We start from the raw sequence: 19,873 nt of genomic DNA, 5'->3' as shown, positions 1-19,873 counted from the left end.
TCCTAGAAGGAGAGCCCCACCTCCACACTGGCTCTTCATTTCCATATCTGTTAACCCAGCTCTAACTTTAGATAGAAAAAAGGGAGGGGGGACAAGAAAGACACCAAAGTGAGACATCGCTTTACAAGGTGTTGAAAATACATTAAACACTGAGATGTTACCATAATAAATGAATAATTTCAGGTCTGTCTTGTCACATATTTAAAAATATTTAAAATTAGCAAGTGCAAAGAAAACTAACATGGAGCCAATAATCTTAATGAACATATCCTATTAGGGTCTAATGAGTGGCTTTTTTTAATTGGATTTTATTTTGGTAGCAGAAGCTTTTGTTTCCAAGTCTTCTTAGAGGAGCTTTCACATTGCATATTTTAAAGTACAATTTGAAGAGAATAAGTTAGTTTCAAACCTTTATATGATGATGTGACCATCAATACTGACTTGACCTTGGGTAAACTGCTCTCTATACTTCAGTTTTTATATTGTTCTTTAGGAATTCTGGGGTATTTTTTCCTTTGTTTTCCTTCTCTTGGGTGTTCTTTCTTTGACAGATGCAGTGCAGAGTCCAGGAATGACAGGTGACTGGTCTTCCAGTCTGAAGCCAGGCGTCTGTCAAGCTCTCGCTAGTCCTCCTTTTCCTGGCTTTCCTGGAGCAGGGAACAGGAATTAGTGCCTGCTCGCGGGTCCCTACTGCTCCCCCGGCTGACGGGTGCACACGAGTCCCCTTGCTGCCTCGGACATGCACGCATCTTCTCCTGCGAGAACTCCAAAATTACAACTCACCGCTGAGCAACCATCAACAGGAGAATGTTGGATCCCACCAAAAAAAGATACCCCATGTCCAAGGGCAAAGGAGAAGCCACAGCAAGACAGTAGGAGGGGCGAAAACACGTTTAGAATCAAACCCCATACCTGCCATAGACGCTCAGCAGGCTCAAACAAACCTTGTGCACAGCAGGAGACCCTACCGAGACTGAGCCAGACCTGCCTTTGAGTACCTGAGAGCCTCCTGCAGAGGTACGGGTCGGCAGTGGCCTGCCGCAGGGGCGGGGGCTCTGGTGCAGCAGACCTGGGTGTGGCAGAGGCCTCTTGGAGGAGGTCACCATCAACCCCACCATAGAGCCGCCAGAACTTCCACAGGACTGGGAAACAGACTCTTGGCGGGCACAAACAGAACCTTGTGTGCACCAGGACCCAGGAGAAAGGAGCAGTGGCCCCACAGGAGATCGACCCAGACTTGCCTGTGGAGACCCAGGAGTCTCTGGCAGAGGCGTGGGTCAGCAGTGGCCTGCTGCAGGGTCGGGGCGATGAGCGTGGCAGTGCGTGCACAGGGCCTTTTGAAGGAGGCCCCCATTATCCTCATTACCTCCACCACAGTTTGGTCTCGGTCAAAAAACAGGGAGGGCACACAGCCCCACCCATCAACGGAAAATTGGATTAAAGATTTACTGAGTATGCCCCCACACATCAAAACAAGACCCAGTTTCCCCCACAGTCAGTCTCTCCCATCAGGAAGCTTTGATAAGCTAATCCTTATCCACCAAAGGGCACACAGAGTGAAAACCACAACTACAGAAAACTAAACAAACTGATCACAAGGACCAAACCTGGTCTAACTCAATGAAACTATGAGCCATGCCGTGTGGGGCCACCCAAGACAGACGGGTCATGGTGGAGACTTCCGACAAAATGTGGTCCACTGGAGAAGGGAATGGCTAACCACTTCAGTATTCTTGCCTTGAGAACCCCCGTGAACAGTATGAAAAGGCAAAAAGATATGACACGGAAAGATGAGCTCCCCAGGTCGGTAGGTGCCCAATATGCTACTGGAGAAGAGTGGAGAAATAACTCCAGAAAGTATGAAAAGATAGAGCCAAAGCAAAAACACGCCCAGTTGTGGATGTGACTGGTGATGGAAATAAAGTCTGATGCTGTAAAGAACAATATTGCATAGGAACCTGGGATGTTAGGTTCATGAATTGCAAATTGGAAGTGGTCAAACAGGAGATGGCAAGAGTGAACGTCGACATCTAGGAATCAGTGAACTAAGATGGACTGTTAACTCAGATGACTAGTATATCTACTACTGTGGGCAGGAATCCCTTAGAAGAAATGAAGTAGCCATCATAGTCAACAAAAGACTCTGAAATGCAGTACTTGGATACAATCTCAAAAATGACCAAGTTCGTTTCCAAGGCAAACCATTCAATATCACGGTAATCCAAGTCTATGCCCTGACCAGTAACACTGAAGAAGCTGAAGTTGAACAGTTCTATGAAGACCTACAAGACCTTCTAGAACTAACACCCAAAAAAGATGTCCTTTTCGTCATAGGGGACTGGAATGCAAAAGTAGGAAGTCAAGAGATACCTGGAGTAACAGGCAAATTAGGCCTTGGGGTACAGAATGAAGCAGGGCAAAGGCTAATAGAGTTTTGCCAAGAGAACACACCGGTCATAGCTAACACCCTCTTCCAACAACATGAGAGAAGACTCTACACATGAACATCACCAATGGTCAATACCAAAATCAGATTGATTATATTCTTTGCAGCCAAAGATGGAGAAGCTCTATATAGTCAGCAACACTGGGAGCTGACTGCAGCTCAGATCATGAACTCCTTAAGTAGTCATGTATGGATGTGAACTGGACTATAAAGAAAGCTGAGTGCCAAAGAATTGATGCTTTTGAACTCTGGTGTTGGAGAAGACTCTTGAGAGTCCTGGACTGCAAGGAGATCCAACCAGTCCATCCTAAAGGAGATCAGTCCTAAATATTCATTGGAAGGACTGATGCTGAAGCTGAAACTCCAATACTTTGGCCACCTGATGTGAAGAACTGACTCAGTGGAAAAGACCCTGATGCTGGGAAAGATTGAAGGCAGAAGGAGAAGGGGGTAACAGAGGATGAGATGGTTGGATGGCATCACCGACTCAATGGACATGAGTTAGAACAAGCTCCAGGACTTGGTGATGGACAGGGAGGCCTGGCGTGCTGCAGTCGATGGGGTCGAAAAGAGTCAGACACAACTGAGCGACTGAACTGAACTGATGACGATGTGACCACAGGACGGGGACTTGGAAGTTAGCCAAGCCTTAGGATGATTCCCAGTCCTGTTTCTTGTTTATTCTGAGGCCTTGGGCAGTCCCTGCACCTGTCAGAGCCTCAGTTTCCCCATTTGTAACACGGAGGTAATGATCGCTCCCCACAAGGTGGCACAGCACGCTATCGAGTCTGAACATGGATACCCACCCCATAGAGGGTAACCGGTATTCATTAGATTTTATGTGTGTGCTCAGTCGTTCAGTTATGTCCAACTCTGGGATTTCCCAAGCAAGAATACCAGAGTGGGTTGCCATTTTCTCTTCCAGGGTATCTTTACAACCCAGGGATAAAATCCATGCCTCCATTGTCTCCTGCATTGCAGGAGGATTCTTTACCCACTGAGTCATCAGGGAAGCCCCAGATACTCTCCTAAAACTGCTGTCTCCCAAAAGGATATTTAAAGAGAGAAAACTGTAATGCTCGTGCCCTTCATTGCAGTCTGAACGCTGATCCTACAATGAGCTGGACACTTCTGGATGCATCATAAACCGTTCTCGAAATAATCCCCCTTTTCCTTCCTCACCTGCCAGACAGCCAAGCTGCAACCTCATGAAATACGAGGGAAGTTCTCTTTTATGGCTATTCATTCATCTGCAGGTTCCTTGGCTTACCAGTCCCTCCAAGTTATTTTATTATTTCCAGGAAACTGTAACAGAGCCTTTTTATACACCTTCTGTTGTCATAAGAGGCATCGCACATAAAGCATGTCAACCGAATACGAGGAAGTCATCTTTCATCTGGTTTACTGTTTCCTTGAGACAGCCGCTCCCTGGGTCTGGTCAGCTGGCCGCTTTGATGGTGTTACTAGAAACGGCTTTTCAAATAAAGGAGACCTGGAGAATGTGGGAGCTCCTTTTTTGGTCAGTTACAGGACCAGGGTCTGGGGTGGAACGGAGCTCCTCTCCCCTCGTGGGGGTCTGGTGGGCCCCTGCACAGGCCAGCAGTTGTTCCTGGGCGCGGTCTGGGTGCCGGACTTGGCCTGGAGGCTAACAAGCACAGAGACAGCTGTGCTGGTCTCTGCCCCCTTCCCTCTGTGTGCCCTCCCTTATTGAGGTCTCAGTCCAGGACCCCAGTTCTCTGTTCAAGCCCAAGGCCACCTCCCTGCTTTCCCTTTACATCTCCTGGTTCCAAAGAGGCGGACCTCAGTTTCCCAGTCTTTAAAAAGGGGATAGCGACAATGCCAGCGTGATTCTTTTTTTTTTTTTTTTTGCCTTTCGTTTTTTAATAAGGATGCAATCAGCCTGTGGTGGGAACACGGTTGGCAGATTACCCAGAGGGGAGCGGCTGTCATTAACATTCCTCCTGCCCCCAGCGGGGGGGCTTGACATCAGCAGGAGGCGTCTGCAGACTGCATCACACAGAAGCACTCCTCCGGGGAGCCGCCTGGGCCCCAGAACGCTGAAGAAAGCCTCCACCAACTCAGGAGCGCCTGGCTTCCCCCAGGCATCTCCTGCTTCCTGAAGAGACGCCCCCGAACCCCCCAAAGTTCTGAAAAGTTATTTCAGTCTCATTAATTCTGGAAACAAACAACGGCAGAGGGAGAAGGAAGATGAGCAGAATTAAAGGATAAGGTGGAGGGGGATCCGAGGTACCTGAGGTTTGGGGGGAGCGAAGGAAGCGGGGTGAGGTGCTGCAACTCCACACTCCCACAGTCTGGGCCAGCCTGGTAGAGGGTGCAAAAGAGGTGGGCCCGGGGCATGGTCCAGGGGGGCAGGGGTGGGGCGGGACCCAGGGGGGCAGAGCCTGGATGCACAGGTCAGGGGTAAAGGGAGGATGCAGAGGGCACAGGGGTGGGACAGGGTCCAGCTGGGACTAGATCTTCTAGGATGACTGAGCTTCCAGAAAAAAGAACATGTCGGATGGAGACAACAGCATATCCAAGGGGAAAGGGTTTAACTGTGTTCCCAAAATGTTGTATGTTGCAGTCCTGACCCCCAGCACCTCAGAATGTGCCCATAGGTGGAAACAGGGTCCTTGCATATGTAATTAGTTAAGATGAGGTCATTATGACCTGTGTCCTCATATGGGGACAATGAGGAGCAAGGGGCAGTCATTCCAAGAGATGCCACGTGCAGGCACCAAGAGAAGACGGCCATCCACAAGCCCAGGAGAGAGGCCTGGAGCAGATCCTCACTGTGCTGGGAAGGAACCAACCCTGCGCACACCTTGATCTTGGTCTTTGGCCTCCAGATCTGGGAGGCAATAAATGTATATTTTTTAAACCCTCCCCCCACTCCCCATCTGTGGTACTTTGTTACAGAGACCCGAAAGTGCAGGGCGTGGGGGGAGAGCAGACAATTTGCAGCAAAGGAGGAAGCAGGAATGGGGGCAGATGAGGCCAGAGAGGAGGAAGGGGGCTCAGAGTTCCATGTTCAAGAGTTTGGGGCTTATCTTTGGTCAGTGGGGGGGCATGGGGGTCTTCAAGCTGGGAAGGAAGGTGGTCAGTTTAGAAAACCACCCTGGGGGCTTCCCTGGCAGCCCAGTGGTTAGTACTCTGCACCTCCACTCCAGGGGACACAGCTTTGATCCCGGTCAGGGAAATAAGAGCCCACATGCCACGTGCTGCAGCCAAAAAATAAAAGAAAGGACATCCCCTTCTGGCTGCAGAGTGGAAGAGGCTGTCTTGGCCATGTGGGTAAGAGATGGAGTTTGCAGGCAAGGGGTGGAGAGAAGGGAGCAGCTCCAGAATTCAGGCATCCTCGTCAACAGGACTCCACGGGGGCCAGCAGGGGGTGAAAGATGCGTCGCTTTGCTCTGGCTGACTTAGCAAAGACCACAGACTGGGCAGCTTCAATAACAGACATTATTTTCTCCCAGGTCCCAGAGGCTGGAAGTCCAAGATCAAGGTGTGAGCAGGGTCGGTTTCTTCCGAGGCCTCTCTCGTCCGCTTGTAGACAGCCATCACCCCCCTGTGCCTACGCGTGGTCTTTCCTCTCTGTGTGTCTGTGTCCTAATCTCCTCTTCTTAATAGGACATGAGTCCTATTCGGTTAGGACGCACCCATATGACTTCATCTTAATATTTTTTCAGCTCACGTGTACATTTATTGAGCTCACACGAAACGGGACACAGTGAAGAAATGACCCTCCCCTCATTGGTGTACAACTCCCTGCTCTTTCTCCCTGGCGGTTACATCCTGTTCCGCTAGCTTTCCACAAACACGCAATCTTCTAGAATGAGACGTCTGGGCAGTAGCTCAGAACCTGCTCAGAAGCAGCGGGCGGCAAAGTGGTGTCAGAACCAGCGGAGAGTTTGCTTCATTTGAAGTGTACCCAGAGACAGACTCGTGGCTTCCCGTGCAGGGGCTGGCCTGGGCCAGGCTGGCACTCTGGTCGTGGGCTCCTTGGAGTAAACAACCCTGACATCTGCATGACCTCCACTCACAAAGTGTAAATGGGATTGTAATCAATGTGGCCCCAGCGGCTTCTTCCCCCAAACCGGGGGTGGCTGACGTCACGTCGGTAGAGAATTCGAAATCCTCTGTGTCCTCTCCATACACACAGGTATGGGTTCCTCTGGGTGTGGCGTGAGGTGGCACAGCCAGGACAGACAGGGCCGAGAAGACCAGGGTCTCCCTAAGCGGGCATGGTGCCAGCGGAAAGCACAGACGGCTCTGGAAGGCGGGCAGGGAGGCCAGCCCTGGGGTGCGCTGGGTGAGCCTCCTGCGGGGCACGCACAGAGCCCTCAGCTCCGGGACCCCGGAAGCAGCATTCCGAGGTGGCTGTCAACCTCACTGTAACATGACCGCCTCTTGAAAGGCGCTGTCTCCAAACAGAGCCTCAGTCTGAGGTGCTGGGGCGGGGACTCCCACAAATGAATGGGGGGAGGTACACAGGTCAGCCGGTATCTGAGGGGTGCCCACGTTTCTGAGGCAGTTTCCACTTTCGCCCATGACTCATACACACTACCATCTATAAAACAGATAGCTAGTAAGAACCTGCTGTATAGCACAGGGGTCTCTACTTAAAACTCTCAAGGCCTATATGGGAAAAGAATCTAAAAAAGAGTGGATGTGTGTATAAGTGGTTCACTTTGCTGCACGCCTGAAACTAACACAGCATTATAATAAATCAACTAGCATACACTCCAATAAAAATTTTTAAAAAGGGTATAGTGGGCAAGAACCCACCTGCCAATGCAGGAGACCCAGGTTCGATCCCGGGTCTGGGAAGATTCCACTTGCCGTGCAGCAGCTGAGCCTGTGCACCACGACCGCTGAGCCCACCTGCTGCCACTACCAAAGACCCTGCGCCTAAAGCCGGTGCTCTGCAGCGAGAGAGACCACCGCACTGAGGAGCCCACGTGCCACAACGAAGAGCAGTCCCCGCTCACTGCAATTAGAGAAAGCCCGCAGGAAGCAACATAGGCCCAGCACAATCAAAAACAAAATGAATAAATAAATGTGATTTTTTAAAAAAAGAAAAAAACCCACGCTTCACTATGACAAATCAGAGAGAGAACCCAGGCCCAGCCAGCTGCTCCCCAAGTCTGTCCCTCTCAAGGTGGCCATTTTCTTTGGGAATTCATTCCTGTCTGGGTGCACAGCCTTCTCTAGCAGGCTCAAAGTCTAATTTCCATTCCTTCGAGTGATATTTATGGCTCTGCACCAGACGTGATTCTGTGAGCACTGTGAAATGGCCCCATCTCTCTTGGGGGTGAGCTGGCATGAACCAAGTTCAAAGAAAGTGATAGATAAAAGCCACAATGTCAATTTAGTGAATTGCTTTGAGAAATACAGCTGTGGGCTGTGTGGGTTGACAGATCGATGCCCTCTCTCTCTCTCGGGCATGAGAGCCAGGCTACCATCAGCCGGACACTCTGGATGGACAGACCTTATTCCACATCCTGCACTCTCCTGTCCAGCAGGCAGACCTCCGGGAGTCTGACTGTGATGTCACAGATTCCCTGGATTAGCCCAGAACACGGAGAGTGAGGTAAGCCTGGGGGTTAGGGGAAACTCTGGGTCTAGGCCACTGGAGGATCCATCTCCCAGGCCAGGGGTCAGCCTTGGCAGACAACCGGATGCCGGAGCCAAGACGCCCCCTTCCTGGCCCCAGCCAGACAGCTCTGCCCACTGCTGTCTCCTCCAGGCCTCAGCTCACCAGCCCCTGCTTGTTACGTGATCTTTCTCTGAACAGGGTGGGATTCAATTGGTCAGATTTCCATCAACTGAAATTGCAAACCCGCAAACTTGGCCGCCTCTGGGCAACCGCTCCCAAATCCCAGAGCACAGTTCTAGGTCTTTCCAAACCCTCCTGCCCCTCGTTTCCTTACAGACCTTGGATCCCACCGCAGGCATATCCCAGCCAAGGCAGAGAGGTGACTTTTCTAGGCAGCCTCATTTCCAGGGGCAGATGAAGCCCCAAATGTCAAGACCCCTCCTTTGCTTGGGCCCCTGGGAGAGCTAGAAGATGCTGGGAGTAACAGAGTATCCTGGGTGGGGAGAGGAGTCAGCTTGGAACCAGCAAGCATGTCTCTTAAATTGCTAAAGACACTGCAGGAAGAGACCAGGATTCCCAGGGCCCCGGTTCCTTGTGTGAGGTTCCTTGTGTGATTTCCTTTCTCACTCTAAATCAACATTTACTTTCATACCTACATATGTGGTGTGCTTATCCTTCCTGAGACTCCCTCAGTGGTCTGAGCTTCAGGCCTCCCAGACCTTAGGTCCACTCCTGCTGGTTTCTCTTGAGTCCTCATCTACAGGGGCCTGCGGGGGCGGTGGGGGGGAATCTGGGGGCGGGGGCAGGGGTGCCCGGAGACAGGTAGCTCCATGCCTTCCAGCAAGTGGGTTGTGATGAGTCAGAGAAAGAGCCCGGGTCTTGCAGCCTAGGTGCCTGCAGTGAGTAAAGGACGCTGGATCCGAGCCCTGCTCCCACCCCAGGCCCTCCCCCAGGGCACCCACAGCAGGTGGGAACACCCACTTGGCTGGTCTAGCCTCCTACTTCCTTCACTTCATGGAAGGGAGAGACTAAATCTCTCAGCAACATGTTTTCATGTTCCTTTCCAGGGACACATTTTTCAGCTTTGGTTAGTAGAAAAAAGAAACTTTGAAAATTCCCTTAAAAGTTAAATCATGGACTTTGGTGCCTCCCCCTCCGAATCAAAAACATGTATTTTTGCAACCGACAGAAACATCAGACATCTTCCCTCCATCATCTGCCTGTCTGGCTAACACGCTTTTCAGGACAGGTGCTCGCAGGGCGTAATTTATGTCTCTGTGTGTTTTAACGAGCCCCCTGCGCCGGTTTTGATCCGGGAGTTGCCGCGTGGCTCTGAATCTCTCATTAGCCTGGCCGCTCGTCCTCTCCTCACCTGTGGCGCGTCCGCCCCCTCCCCGCCGCTTTGTTTTGTCATCCGTCGGTTTCCTCCCCGCCAGCCAGTCCATCTGGGACTGTTCAGGCGCCAAGTCCTCCGTTCACTAAAGTCTGTCGCACGCGGACGACCGCTGCGGGAGGGGCGGGAGCCAGGGGCCGGTCCCACGTGACCCGGGGGCAGGGCTCTGGACGCTTCACCTCCTCCCGCCCCCGGCCTCCAGCGCTTCCCGCTTTCAGGCCTGCACCCACCCCCCCACAGCTGGAGCCCTGACCCTCTGCCTCCCGAATGCACGGCAGCCACCAGCTCTCATGCGTGATTCATGGGGGGCGCTTGGCCTGGGAGTGGGCGCCCAGGGAGCAGATCATGAGCCCACAGAAGCGCTTTGGTTCCAGGAACGTTCTTTCCCTGATGCACATCTGTGCTGCCTGGAAGTGCATTAAAGAGAATCGGATGAGCTGCTGCTTCTAAAATAGGTTCTGAATGTGTAAAGTGCCCGGGGAGGGCGGAGAGTGATGCCAGCTGACGAGGCGCTGGGGCCTCTTTCCGGCTTTGTCCTTCAGTGGCCCTCCTGGGTGACTGCGGCGGCGGGTGGGGGGGTGGGAGCGGGGGAGAGGCAGGCCTGTCTCACCAAGGGCGGGGCCCCCAAGGCCTAAGAGCCTCAGCGTTCCCATCTCTCACCAAGCAATGCTCCTCCGGCTCTGTGGTTGTTTTGGGAACAGGAATGGGGTCTCTCATCCTGGCCTAACCAGGAGAGCCTTTGCCTACAGCCTTCACCAGAGACCCAGACTGGGCAAAGCAGCCAAGAGACCCAACAACCTGGGTGGTCCTAGCTCCACCACCCAGCCCCCTGGGGCCCTGGGCAAATCACCCAACCTGGAATTGGGAAAAGTGTGCCCTCCTGACTGAAAACCACTCCCCAGGTGGTACCACTGATTTCTGATCTGCTTTTCTCTGTGCAAACCACATACTACAGGGTATTCAGAGAGACCGCTTGTCCTGGGGACCAGATGTACAGAGCTGTAGCCGAGGAGCTCTGAATCAAGAAGGCATATAAGGCCAGGACTTGGGCCCAAGGCACATACATTAATCATGTGGTACGTGGCTTCCAGTGATAAGTGGCTGAAATCCCAAGCCAAGCTGTCTTGCAAAAAGAGGAGGCTTACAGGTGAAAGAAGGCTTCAGGCATAGCTGTATCCAGGTATAGAAACCATGTCGTCAAAGCTCACTGCTGTTGCAGCCCATGACTGTGCTTTCCTCTCTGTTGGCTTCATTCTCAGGCAGGCCTGGCCCACACGGTACCTTCATGGCCTTGCCAGCCAAGTGGAAGATGGTCCCTCTTGTCCAAGGGCTCAGTTGAAGTCTCAGGGCTAGTCACTGTGACCAGGAAGATGGACTGTATTATAAGCTTGGAGGTGAGGGCTGTCATCACTACCCAATCCACGAGAAACGGGGTTGGGGAGGACCCCTAGAGGAAACTTGGGGTCATCAGAGGTCGAGGGACAGCATCCTGGGAAGGAAAATACACCCCCAGGCCCGTCCCACCTCTGTTCTGTGCTGTTTAGACAGATGGAACCAACAGTTCACGGTTTGGGGTTTGTTCTTCCTGGTGGTCAGGTTAGACGAGTTGGAGTTTGAGCTTGAGCTGCCAAGAGTATAAGTCTGCCCAGTGGGCGAGGAGGGACGAGCATTGCAAGCAGCAGTGTAAATATGATCACACTTATATGAAGTATCTAAAGTAAAGGGGGTTGTGGAGGGCTGAGACACTGACGCTGTTTAACGAGGACAGTTTGGTTGTGCAAGAAGAAAACGGCCAGGAGATGGATGGGGTGACGGTTGCACCACAATGTAGACGTGCTTAATGCCTCTGAACTGTACCCCCAAAGATGGTCAAGATGGTAGATTCTATGTTATGTGTATTTTACCCCAATTTTTAAAAACTGGGATGCAGGATGAAAGAAGCCAGGGTCTGTTCCCGCCCCTTCGCACACCTCCTTTTCCTCCACCTCTCTGGCTCCGGCTGCACAGTCCCCTCCTCCTGGCCCTTGCCACGACTCCACCTTCCACCCAAAGGCTCCAGATCCGGGCTCCAGTAAAGCCACTTCCTCCCTCAGCCTCTCCAGTCCCGGGCTGCTTGCAGCTTCCTGAGTTGTTAATCCCTGAGTTGCCTGATTTTACCTTTTAGCTTCTCTACTCTCTTGTCACCTGAGTAACTAACAAGTTCACTCTTTGTTAAAAAAAAAAAAAATACACAGGAGGTTTCTCTTTTCCTCACTGGGGTTGTCTGTGACACCCCCTAGAGAATGGCTCACGTGCCTGGGGGGCGGGGTTGGAGGGGGGCACGGGGCATCCCAGCGGCAACTCCAGCAATCCCGACTGGCTGGGGTGCACTGGGGGCCCAGGAAGTCTGGATGTTTTCTGCCTCTGGAGCAGCCTGCTGGACCAAGAATCAAACTCTAGGCCAGTCTGGAGTCTCAGGTCCCCAGAAGGCAGGAACACTCCGTGGGTGCAAAGGAGAAATCAAAGAGAATTCACAAGCACCCTTCGGACAGTGGTTCTGTAAGAGGCTGCAGTGTTTCATTATTTAATCCTTCTTGAGGCAGATGCTCTTCAAAGCTGGACTGGGCCCTCCACCCTCGCCCCCACCCTGACCCTCTTGTGCCCTGGGCTGGCCGTGGGGACTCCCTGGGAGATTGTCCACGACCCCTCAAACCCTCTGACTTCTCCTCAGATTGGCCCTGGTTCAATATCTGCAATCCTGAGCTCCTCTCCCTCCTGTCTCCAGGGTCACCCACACTGTCCCCCAGGGAATAGTCCTGCAAAGCTAGGAGAGCGGGGGTGGGGGGGTGGGGGGTGGAAAAACCTGCCCCACTCGCCAGGTGGGCCATGGCCTGGCTGAATCCCGATGCTTCTTGTTGACAGCCACCAGCCTGCCTCCCAGACACAGACAGACAGCCGGCAAAGAGGGGCCACCTGCAGGCCGGACCAGAGAGGCAGAGAACAAAGGTAAGAACCCCCGCCCCACCCCCGCCCCTGCAAGGGGAGTGAGGCAAGTGAGGCACCGAGAGGGAGCCGATATCCAGGGTCAGGGCAGGGCAGACCTGAGTTCTGCTCTGGCTCTGCCCGTGTGTTGGTGAAGACCAGACTCCCCCCACAGGCCCAGCGGGAGTCAGTAGCGGGGTCGGTAGAGGAAGTCAGGCAGAGAGCTGGGAACCCCCTCTGATGGAACTCTTAGAGTCCTGATACCCCTCTCTGGTCTCCAACTGTGCTTTTATTCTTTGAACAAAAGAATTACAAGTTGCCTGGAGACAGAAACCATTTGCCCTTTGAAATGCAAAACCCTAACCTTGCTTAGCGGCTGCAGCACTGCTCTCTGCTGGGGGCTCTAGCTGGTTTTAGGGTGGGACGGACGACGGAGGGGCGAGCCTGCCTGGGCCCCGTCCAGCCCTCGGCTCCAGCCCACAGCATCCTGGTCTCTTCTTAGAGCCTTTGTTGGGACTGAGAAGGCAGAAGAGAACTGTCATCTTGTCCCTGGGCTTAACCCATTAGTCCTTGCTCAGGTCATCTCTTTAGACTGTAAATAAAGGGTTCAGCTTCTTCCTGAAGAGCTGAGGACAACAGAAAGAGAGAAGGATGTCCAGCAGATTCTTCAGAGTAGAGGGGGCAGCGGCCTTGGACCTCCTGTGCTTGGGGACAGTCTCAGGAGTTTATAAATGTTCTGTCTTCCCATTGAGATAACCTCACTCCCAGCCCAGCTCTGCTGTGATAACACAGACAGTGGGCCTCTTCTGATTCCCTTGATCTGTCTACCGATTGATAGACATTTAGAGGATGTAATGGGTCAGCTGGTGTCCCCACAAAGTTCATCTCCACCGAGTACCTCAGAAGGTGACCTCATTTGGAAGCAGATGTCATTATTAAGGTTGGGCTTCCCTGGTGGCTCAGCTGGTAAAGAATCTGCCTGCAAGGCGGGAGACCTGAGTTCAGTCCCTGGGTTGGGAAGATCCCCTGGAGAAGGGAAGGGCTGCCCACTCCAGTATTCTGGCCTGGAGAATTCCATGGACTGTAAAATCCATGGGGTCACAAAGAGTTGGACACGACTGAGCGACTTTCACTTCGCTTATTAAGGTTAGAGTTGAGATCAGCTGAATCACAGGAGGCGCCGGTCCAGTGAGAGTGTCCTTACAAGAGGGACTGTCCACCCTACAGACAGGCGGGGCCTCGCTTCCAGTCCAGGAACACCTTAACATGGGATCACGCAGGCCCTCACCCACCTGTTCTCTTCCCGGGCCCCGTGAGGACCAGGATATCCCTAAGCCCATCCTCCTGCTCTTGGTAGACTGTGCCCCAAGTGCCAGCCAACAGTGTACCCCAGCCTAGCAGTCAGCAAGCTGGCACATCCCAGGAGACCTAAGGATAGGGCAAGGTTGTCAGCCGCCAGCATCCTTTCCAAGTCTTCACCAACTGAATACCTCTTAAAGCAAGGCTGAAAATTACTCTGCAGCCCTTCATTTCACGAAGCATTTAGACTTCCTTGTTTTAATGAATTTATATGAAAATCTGGTCCTCCAAATCTGTGCACCCACCTAAAAATAGTAATTCCGATCTCAGTGTGTTTTTCACAGTGTCGCCCCTTTGACACTAGCAATATTCTAAGCTTCACGAATCCCTTTAGTAACATGACATTCAACAGTTAGGTGGCATGTGTGGACCCCACCGCCATGCCTGACACAAACTCAGCTCGTGAGAGATTCTTCTTGTTGAGAGAGACGCAGTGAGGTGTGGCGTTCTCGTGTCTCTGCAGTTAACGCAGCACAGTTCTGACTCTAACCACCTGGAGTTAGAGGAGATTTCACAGGTTCACGGGCACGGTCCCCGGCAAGACTGCCCGCACTTCAGACACCAGCCACACTTTGGCGGTCTCCAGCCCACCCACAATTCTGACCAATTGGCCACAAATCTGGAAGGTTTTCCCGACCCCCGTCGGTCTCAACAGTTTGCTGGTAAGGCTGTCCTTCCGGTTTTTGTTGTTTAGTTGCTAAGCGACCCCATGAACAGTAGCCCTCCAGGCTCTTCTGTCCATGGGATTTCCCAGGCAAGAGTCCTGGAGTGGGCTGCCATTTCCTTCTCCAGGGGATCTTCCTAACCCAGGGATCAAATCTGCATTGGCAGGCAGATTCTTTTAGCACCAGGGAAGCCCATCCTTCTGGTTACAGTTTTATTATAAAGGGTGCAGGGCAGGACCAGCCAAATGAAGAGGCCCCAGGGCGAGGTTCTGGGAGGGTCTTCTGCGCCCTCTCGCCATAAAATCTGAATGTGTCAGCCTCCTGCATACCCGTGGACTCAATTAGGAAGCTCCACCAAGGTCAGGGGCCAGAGCTTTTATCGGGGTTTCATTGTAAGTATGATGAGTTGAGTCACTGGCCACGTGATTGAACTCACTCTCCAACCCTCCTCCCCCACCCATCCCCAAAGTGCGGGCTGTGCCTGGCTCCATTCTTGCTACTGGAACAAAGTACAGACTATATATATAAACTGTAAGTCTGCATTTCATTGTAGACTGGCTGGCTGTAACAACAGTCTATAACACCTACACTGGGGGGCTTAGAAACAACAAGCATTTACTTCTCATAGTTCTGGAGACTGGAAAGTGTGGGATCATGTCACCAGGCGATTCAGTGTCTGCTGAAAGCTCACTTCCTGGTTCACAGATGGCCATCTTTTCACGGTGTCCTCATGTGGCCAGGGAGCCTAGGACGCTCCCTGGGGCCTCTTTCATAAGTACGCAGTCCCATTCACGAGACCTCCACCCTCCTGACCTGATCACCTCCCAAAGGGCCCATCTCCTAATACCATCAGGTTAGAGGTTAGAATTTCAACATGTGAATTTGAGGGAAACACAAACATTCAGATCGAAACATGCTGACATCACCTGGCTCAAGGACCCAGCCTGCTAGTCATAGGGTTGGTCTCTGTGGCGTGGCCAACCCCATCGTAAACCTAGGTGTGACCTTAGGAGTCCCTGAGAAATAACAGACACTCCTATCATTCAGGAAGTTCCCAAGATTTCCAAGCTCCCTCCCAGGAACCAGTCACATCCTTTATTACCCAGAGCTCAGATCTTGAGTGATTATTTTAATAGGAGGTACAATTAAACACAACACCTGAGTTCTCAAATTCTGATGGCCACTCTCCAAATGCATCCAAATTAAGCATTTCCCTGGCCGTGCAGTGGGTAAGACTCTGCCTTCCAGTGCAGGGGCTACAGGTTCTATGGCTGGTTGGGGAGCTGAAATCCCGCATGCCTCTCAGCCAGAATCAGATCAGATCAGATCAGTCGCTCAGTCGTGTCCACCAGAATAGCGAAACATAAAAAAAAGCAATGTTGTGACAAATTCGACAAAAATTTTTAAAAAATGGTCCACAGCAAAAAAAAAAAACACTTTTTAAAACTTAAAAAAAAAGTATCTAGATTAATCCCATCATCCCACCTGGCAGCACATTCCAAGAAACAAACTATCAAAAGATATTCTGAACTTTGCTTGTGACCCTCAAAGAATGTCACACACCAGTGCATCTTCATTTACCCTTTCCTGTGTTTCTACTTCAACCTCTCCTCCCCAAGAGCTGTCCTGGCTCCTCTGAAAGTGTTGAAAGTCTTAGTCGCTCAGTTGTGTCCGTCTCTTTGCAACCCCCTGGACTGTAGCCCGCCGGGTTCCTTTGTTCATGGGATTTTCCAGGCAAGAATACTGGAGCGGGTTGCCATTTCCTCCTCCAGGGATCTTCCCGACCCAAGACCCAGGGATGGAACCTGGGTCTCCTGCATCGGAGGCAGATTTTTTTTTTTACCATCGAGCCACCAGGGAAGCTCCTCTTTCCACGTCTTCCTCCAAGAATTCCGCCCTAACCCAGGCCCCAGGAACTCTGTGTTTTCTCCTCTCCCCCAGGAAATCAACTGAGCTACCAAAGACCATGCCTCTAATTTCATGAATGAAAGGAAGAAAGCGGTGGTGGTTATTTAATGTGTCCACTTGACTGGCTGAGGAGATCCCCAGATTAAACACTCCTCCTGGGTGTTCCTGGATGAGATTAGCACTTGGATTCAGTCCAGCCGATGGTCCTCCCCAGCACAGGTGGCCTCATCCGGTCCACCAAGGACTGAACAGAACAAAAGACGGAGGGAGGAGGGAGCCACCCCTTTTCAGTATGAATTTCCAAGCTTGAACCAAAAGGGCTGCTGCTGAGCTCTTGAGTCCTAAGAACCAGGCATCCCTCCTCCCGCACCACCTCCCCGGGCCCTCTGGATTTCAGGAGCAATTCGTCTGAATTCCTATTTCTAACCAACTCTGTTTCCTGAATGTCTCAGCAACCCAGTCGCCCACTACTTGGAATGGAGAGGAGAGCACGTGTGTCTGCCAGGCCTGATCATGAACCGTAGTCTTTGGATGGAAGGTGATGCTTCTGGACGTTCCCAGGTCACTCTCAACTGACCTCACCTGCGGACAGGTGCAGTGAAGGGCACCCCGCCCTGCCCAGGGACCTCCTCACTGACACCCCCAGTCCTTGGTTTTCCAGCCACGTCTGCCTTGGGAAAAGGTCGACACACAGAGCCCCTGTCTGGGAAGCCGCGGTACGGAGGAAGGATGGTAAGTTTCAGTCTGGCCTCCAGGACGCACTGGGTGATCTTGGATGTGTTCCTGGACTTGCGGGGCCATCTCTCTGCCCACAAACTGGGGGCAGGAGGGACTCCTTTGCTCAGGCACCACGCAGGCTGCGTGAGAACCCCAGACATCACCCGCGCAGCAGAGGGGACACCACTGGGCACCCTTCCCCCTCTGGCCTTTTTAAATTAATTTATTTATTAACTTACTTTTGGCTGTGCTGGGTCCTTGTTGCTGCTCTTGGACTTTCCTCTAGCTGCGGCGAGCGGGGGCTCCCCTTGGTTGCTGGGTACAGGCTTCTCACTGCAGTGGCTCCTTGGTTGCAGAGCAGAGGTTCGAGGGCACGTGGGCTGCAGGACTTGAGGCACGGGCTCAGCTGCCCCGAGGCACGTGGGATCTTTCCGGACCACGGGTTGGTCCTGTGTCCCCTGCATTGGCAGGTGGATTCCTGACCGCTCACCACCAGGGAAGTCCTCTACCTCTTGCTTTCTCTTTAAGAAGTCTTTCTCAAAGCAGACTCCACGCTCCCCCCACAGAGTGTCAGCTTGCAGAGCCACAGAGCCCTCCAAGGCCAGGGTCCCAGTGGGGTGAGCCCAGCCCCCTGTCATTGGTGACCATGTTCCCATCCACAGCTCAGGCCAAGGCAGCAGACATAAACCCTACTCCTGTCTTTAGGGGGCAGAGGGAGCGTGGTGAAAGGGTCCCCAGTCTCTCTGGTTTCCTGGATCTTACAAGCCATCCTTGTTGCTCAACTGCCAAACGAGGGAGGAGGAACAAATGTTGCTTCTTCTCTTATCCCCAGCTTCTCAGAGCCTCGTGCTGGGCAGTCTGAGTAGAAAGCAGACCTCGTGGCCTGCCCTGCCAGGATCAATTTGACAGAACCCCACAGAGTGTGAGAAACCAATAAGACCCATTCAACTTGAAAGCTAGTCTTATTCAACTGTGTCCACTTTTTCCCCAAGAAATTTCACACCTTGACACAAATGAGAAGATCTTAAGAAAGAATAATTTAATGTTAGGTAGCATATCCAACCACAATCAGGTATGAGGAAATGTTCCCTCTTCTCTGTGGCCAGTGGCCTCCTGAGATACATGAAAGAAAGCCCACTCCCCCAAAAGGGTGTCCCTCCCACGACAGTAAAGCCCAAAACTGGCTCATCTCACAACAGCCTTGTACATCCGATGGTGAAGGCAGGTCAACAAGAACGATACCTGAGCTGCAATTTAGCTGGTATTAGCTGGGTGGCTCAGAAGGTAAAGAATCTGCCTGCAATGCAGGAGACCCAGGTTCAATCCCTGGGTTGAGAAGATCCTCTGCAGAAGGGAATGGCAACCCACTCCAGTATTCTTGGAGAATTCCATGGACAGAGGAGCCTGGGGGGCTACCTTCCATGGGGTCTCAAAGAGTCAGACATGACTGAGCAACTAACACACACTTGGCATACAGTGGATGCCTAATAAATGTTGTGTGGGTGGATGGATGGATGAATGGATAAATGAATGAGTTATTCAGCAGTTCCATCACAAGCCAATATTCATTAAAACCTTGACATAACTATCTAGACACGGAAGAGTTGTTTATGGAAAAGCAAGAACTGAATTTGCAAACCCTCCTGTTGGCTTCACAATAATTCATGCTCATCTGCGTCTAATAAAATATGGAAGCAAATTTTACAGGAACATTTTGTGGTTTAGCAATCATTTAACTATTTCCTCCAGGGGCAAGTCATATATTCTCATCCAGATGTGTGGGGAATTCTGTGAATAAATCTGCAAATATCAAGATGAGGTGCTCCCCACCCCCACCTCAGGCAGCCCGAGCCTGGCTAATGGGGGCATAAAAGTGGGGACCGACTGAAGTCATTCTGGCCTCTGCTCCCAATCATGGTCCCCAGACTCCCCGTGTCTGACCCCCTGCTGCAGGGACCTGAACCAGCTAAAGGGACTGAGCGCCAGAGTCACTTTCTTCATGGAACTTTCCTCCATCAGGTCCATGCCCGGTGCTTGGCAGGGCTTCGGAGAGATGAGATCTTCCCCACCCCACGAGCCCCACCTCGAGAACAGCAAGAGGGACACTCAGGATCCACAGCTGTTGCCACTGACCCCACGGACCCCGCCTTCAGCCGCACCCCAGCTCCTTGCAGATTCGAGAGCCGATGAATACGAATGAGCAGCACCTGCCCGGAGCTGCCTGGCGTTCCATCCTCCTCCTGATTTTCTGGGTCACCGATTTTTAATTAAAGTTTTAATTTTGAGATAGTTGTAGATTCTTGTACAGTTAAGAAATGTTACAGAAAGATCCCTAAGTCCCCTATACTCAGTACTTTCTCCCCTGCCCCCGTCCTCCATGGTAATAGCTTGCAAAACAGCAGTATTGAGTCACCATTTTTTTTTTCAAATTTTATCTTTCCTTTTCCCCCCCAAATTGCCATTTCTATATTTTTATTTATTTATTTGTCTTTGGCTATGCCGGGTTGCTGTGTGAGGGCTTTTCTCTAGTTGCAGCGAATGGGGGCTGCTCTCTAGTTGCGGGGCTCGGGCTGCTCGTGGCGGTGGCTCCTCTTGCTGCAGAGCACAGGCTCTAGGGCGCGCGGGCTGCAGTAGTCGTGGCTCACGAGTTCTAGAGCACAGGCTCAGTGGTTGTGGTGCATGGGCTTTGCTGTCCTGAGGCATGTCTGTTTCCCAATGTGTGGTAAGAAGTGTGAAAGTGAAAGTCGCTCAGTCGTGTCCGACTCTTGGCGATCCCGTGTACTATACAGTCCATGGACTTCTCCAGGCCAGAATACTGGAGGGGG

The 19,873-nt window shown here is 52.1% G+C and overlaps 1 long non-coding RNA gene across 1 annotated transcript; it reads left to right on the top strand.

Moving 5' to 3' along the window:
• The first annotated feature begins 12,308 nt into the window (after nt 1-12,308).
• LOC113883900 lies at nt 12,309-19,333 on the top strand. The gene is made up of 3 exons (XR_003508757.1): nt 12,309-12,423; nt 16,784-17,063; nt 19,068-19,333. It is a non-coding gene; the product is annotated as an uncharacterized LOC113883900 (long non-coding RNA).
• Nucleotides 19,334-19,873: the final 540 nt, after the last annotated feature.

This window comes from Bos indicus x Bos taurus, chromosome 25 (assembly GCF_003369695.1).
Source record: "Bos indicus x Bos taurus breed Angus x Brahman F1 hybrid chromosome 25, Bos_hybrid_MaternalHap_v2.0, whole genome shotgun sequence".
In the NCBI taxonomy this organism is placed as follows: domain Eukaryota; kingdom Metazoa; phylum Chordata; class Mammalia; order Artiodactyla; family Bovidae; genus Bos; species Bos indicus x Bos taurus.
Note: the sequence above shows the minus strand (reverse complement) of the source record. Positions and strands in the feature narration are given on the sequence as shown.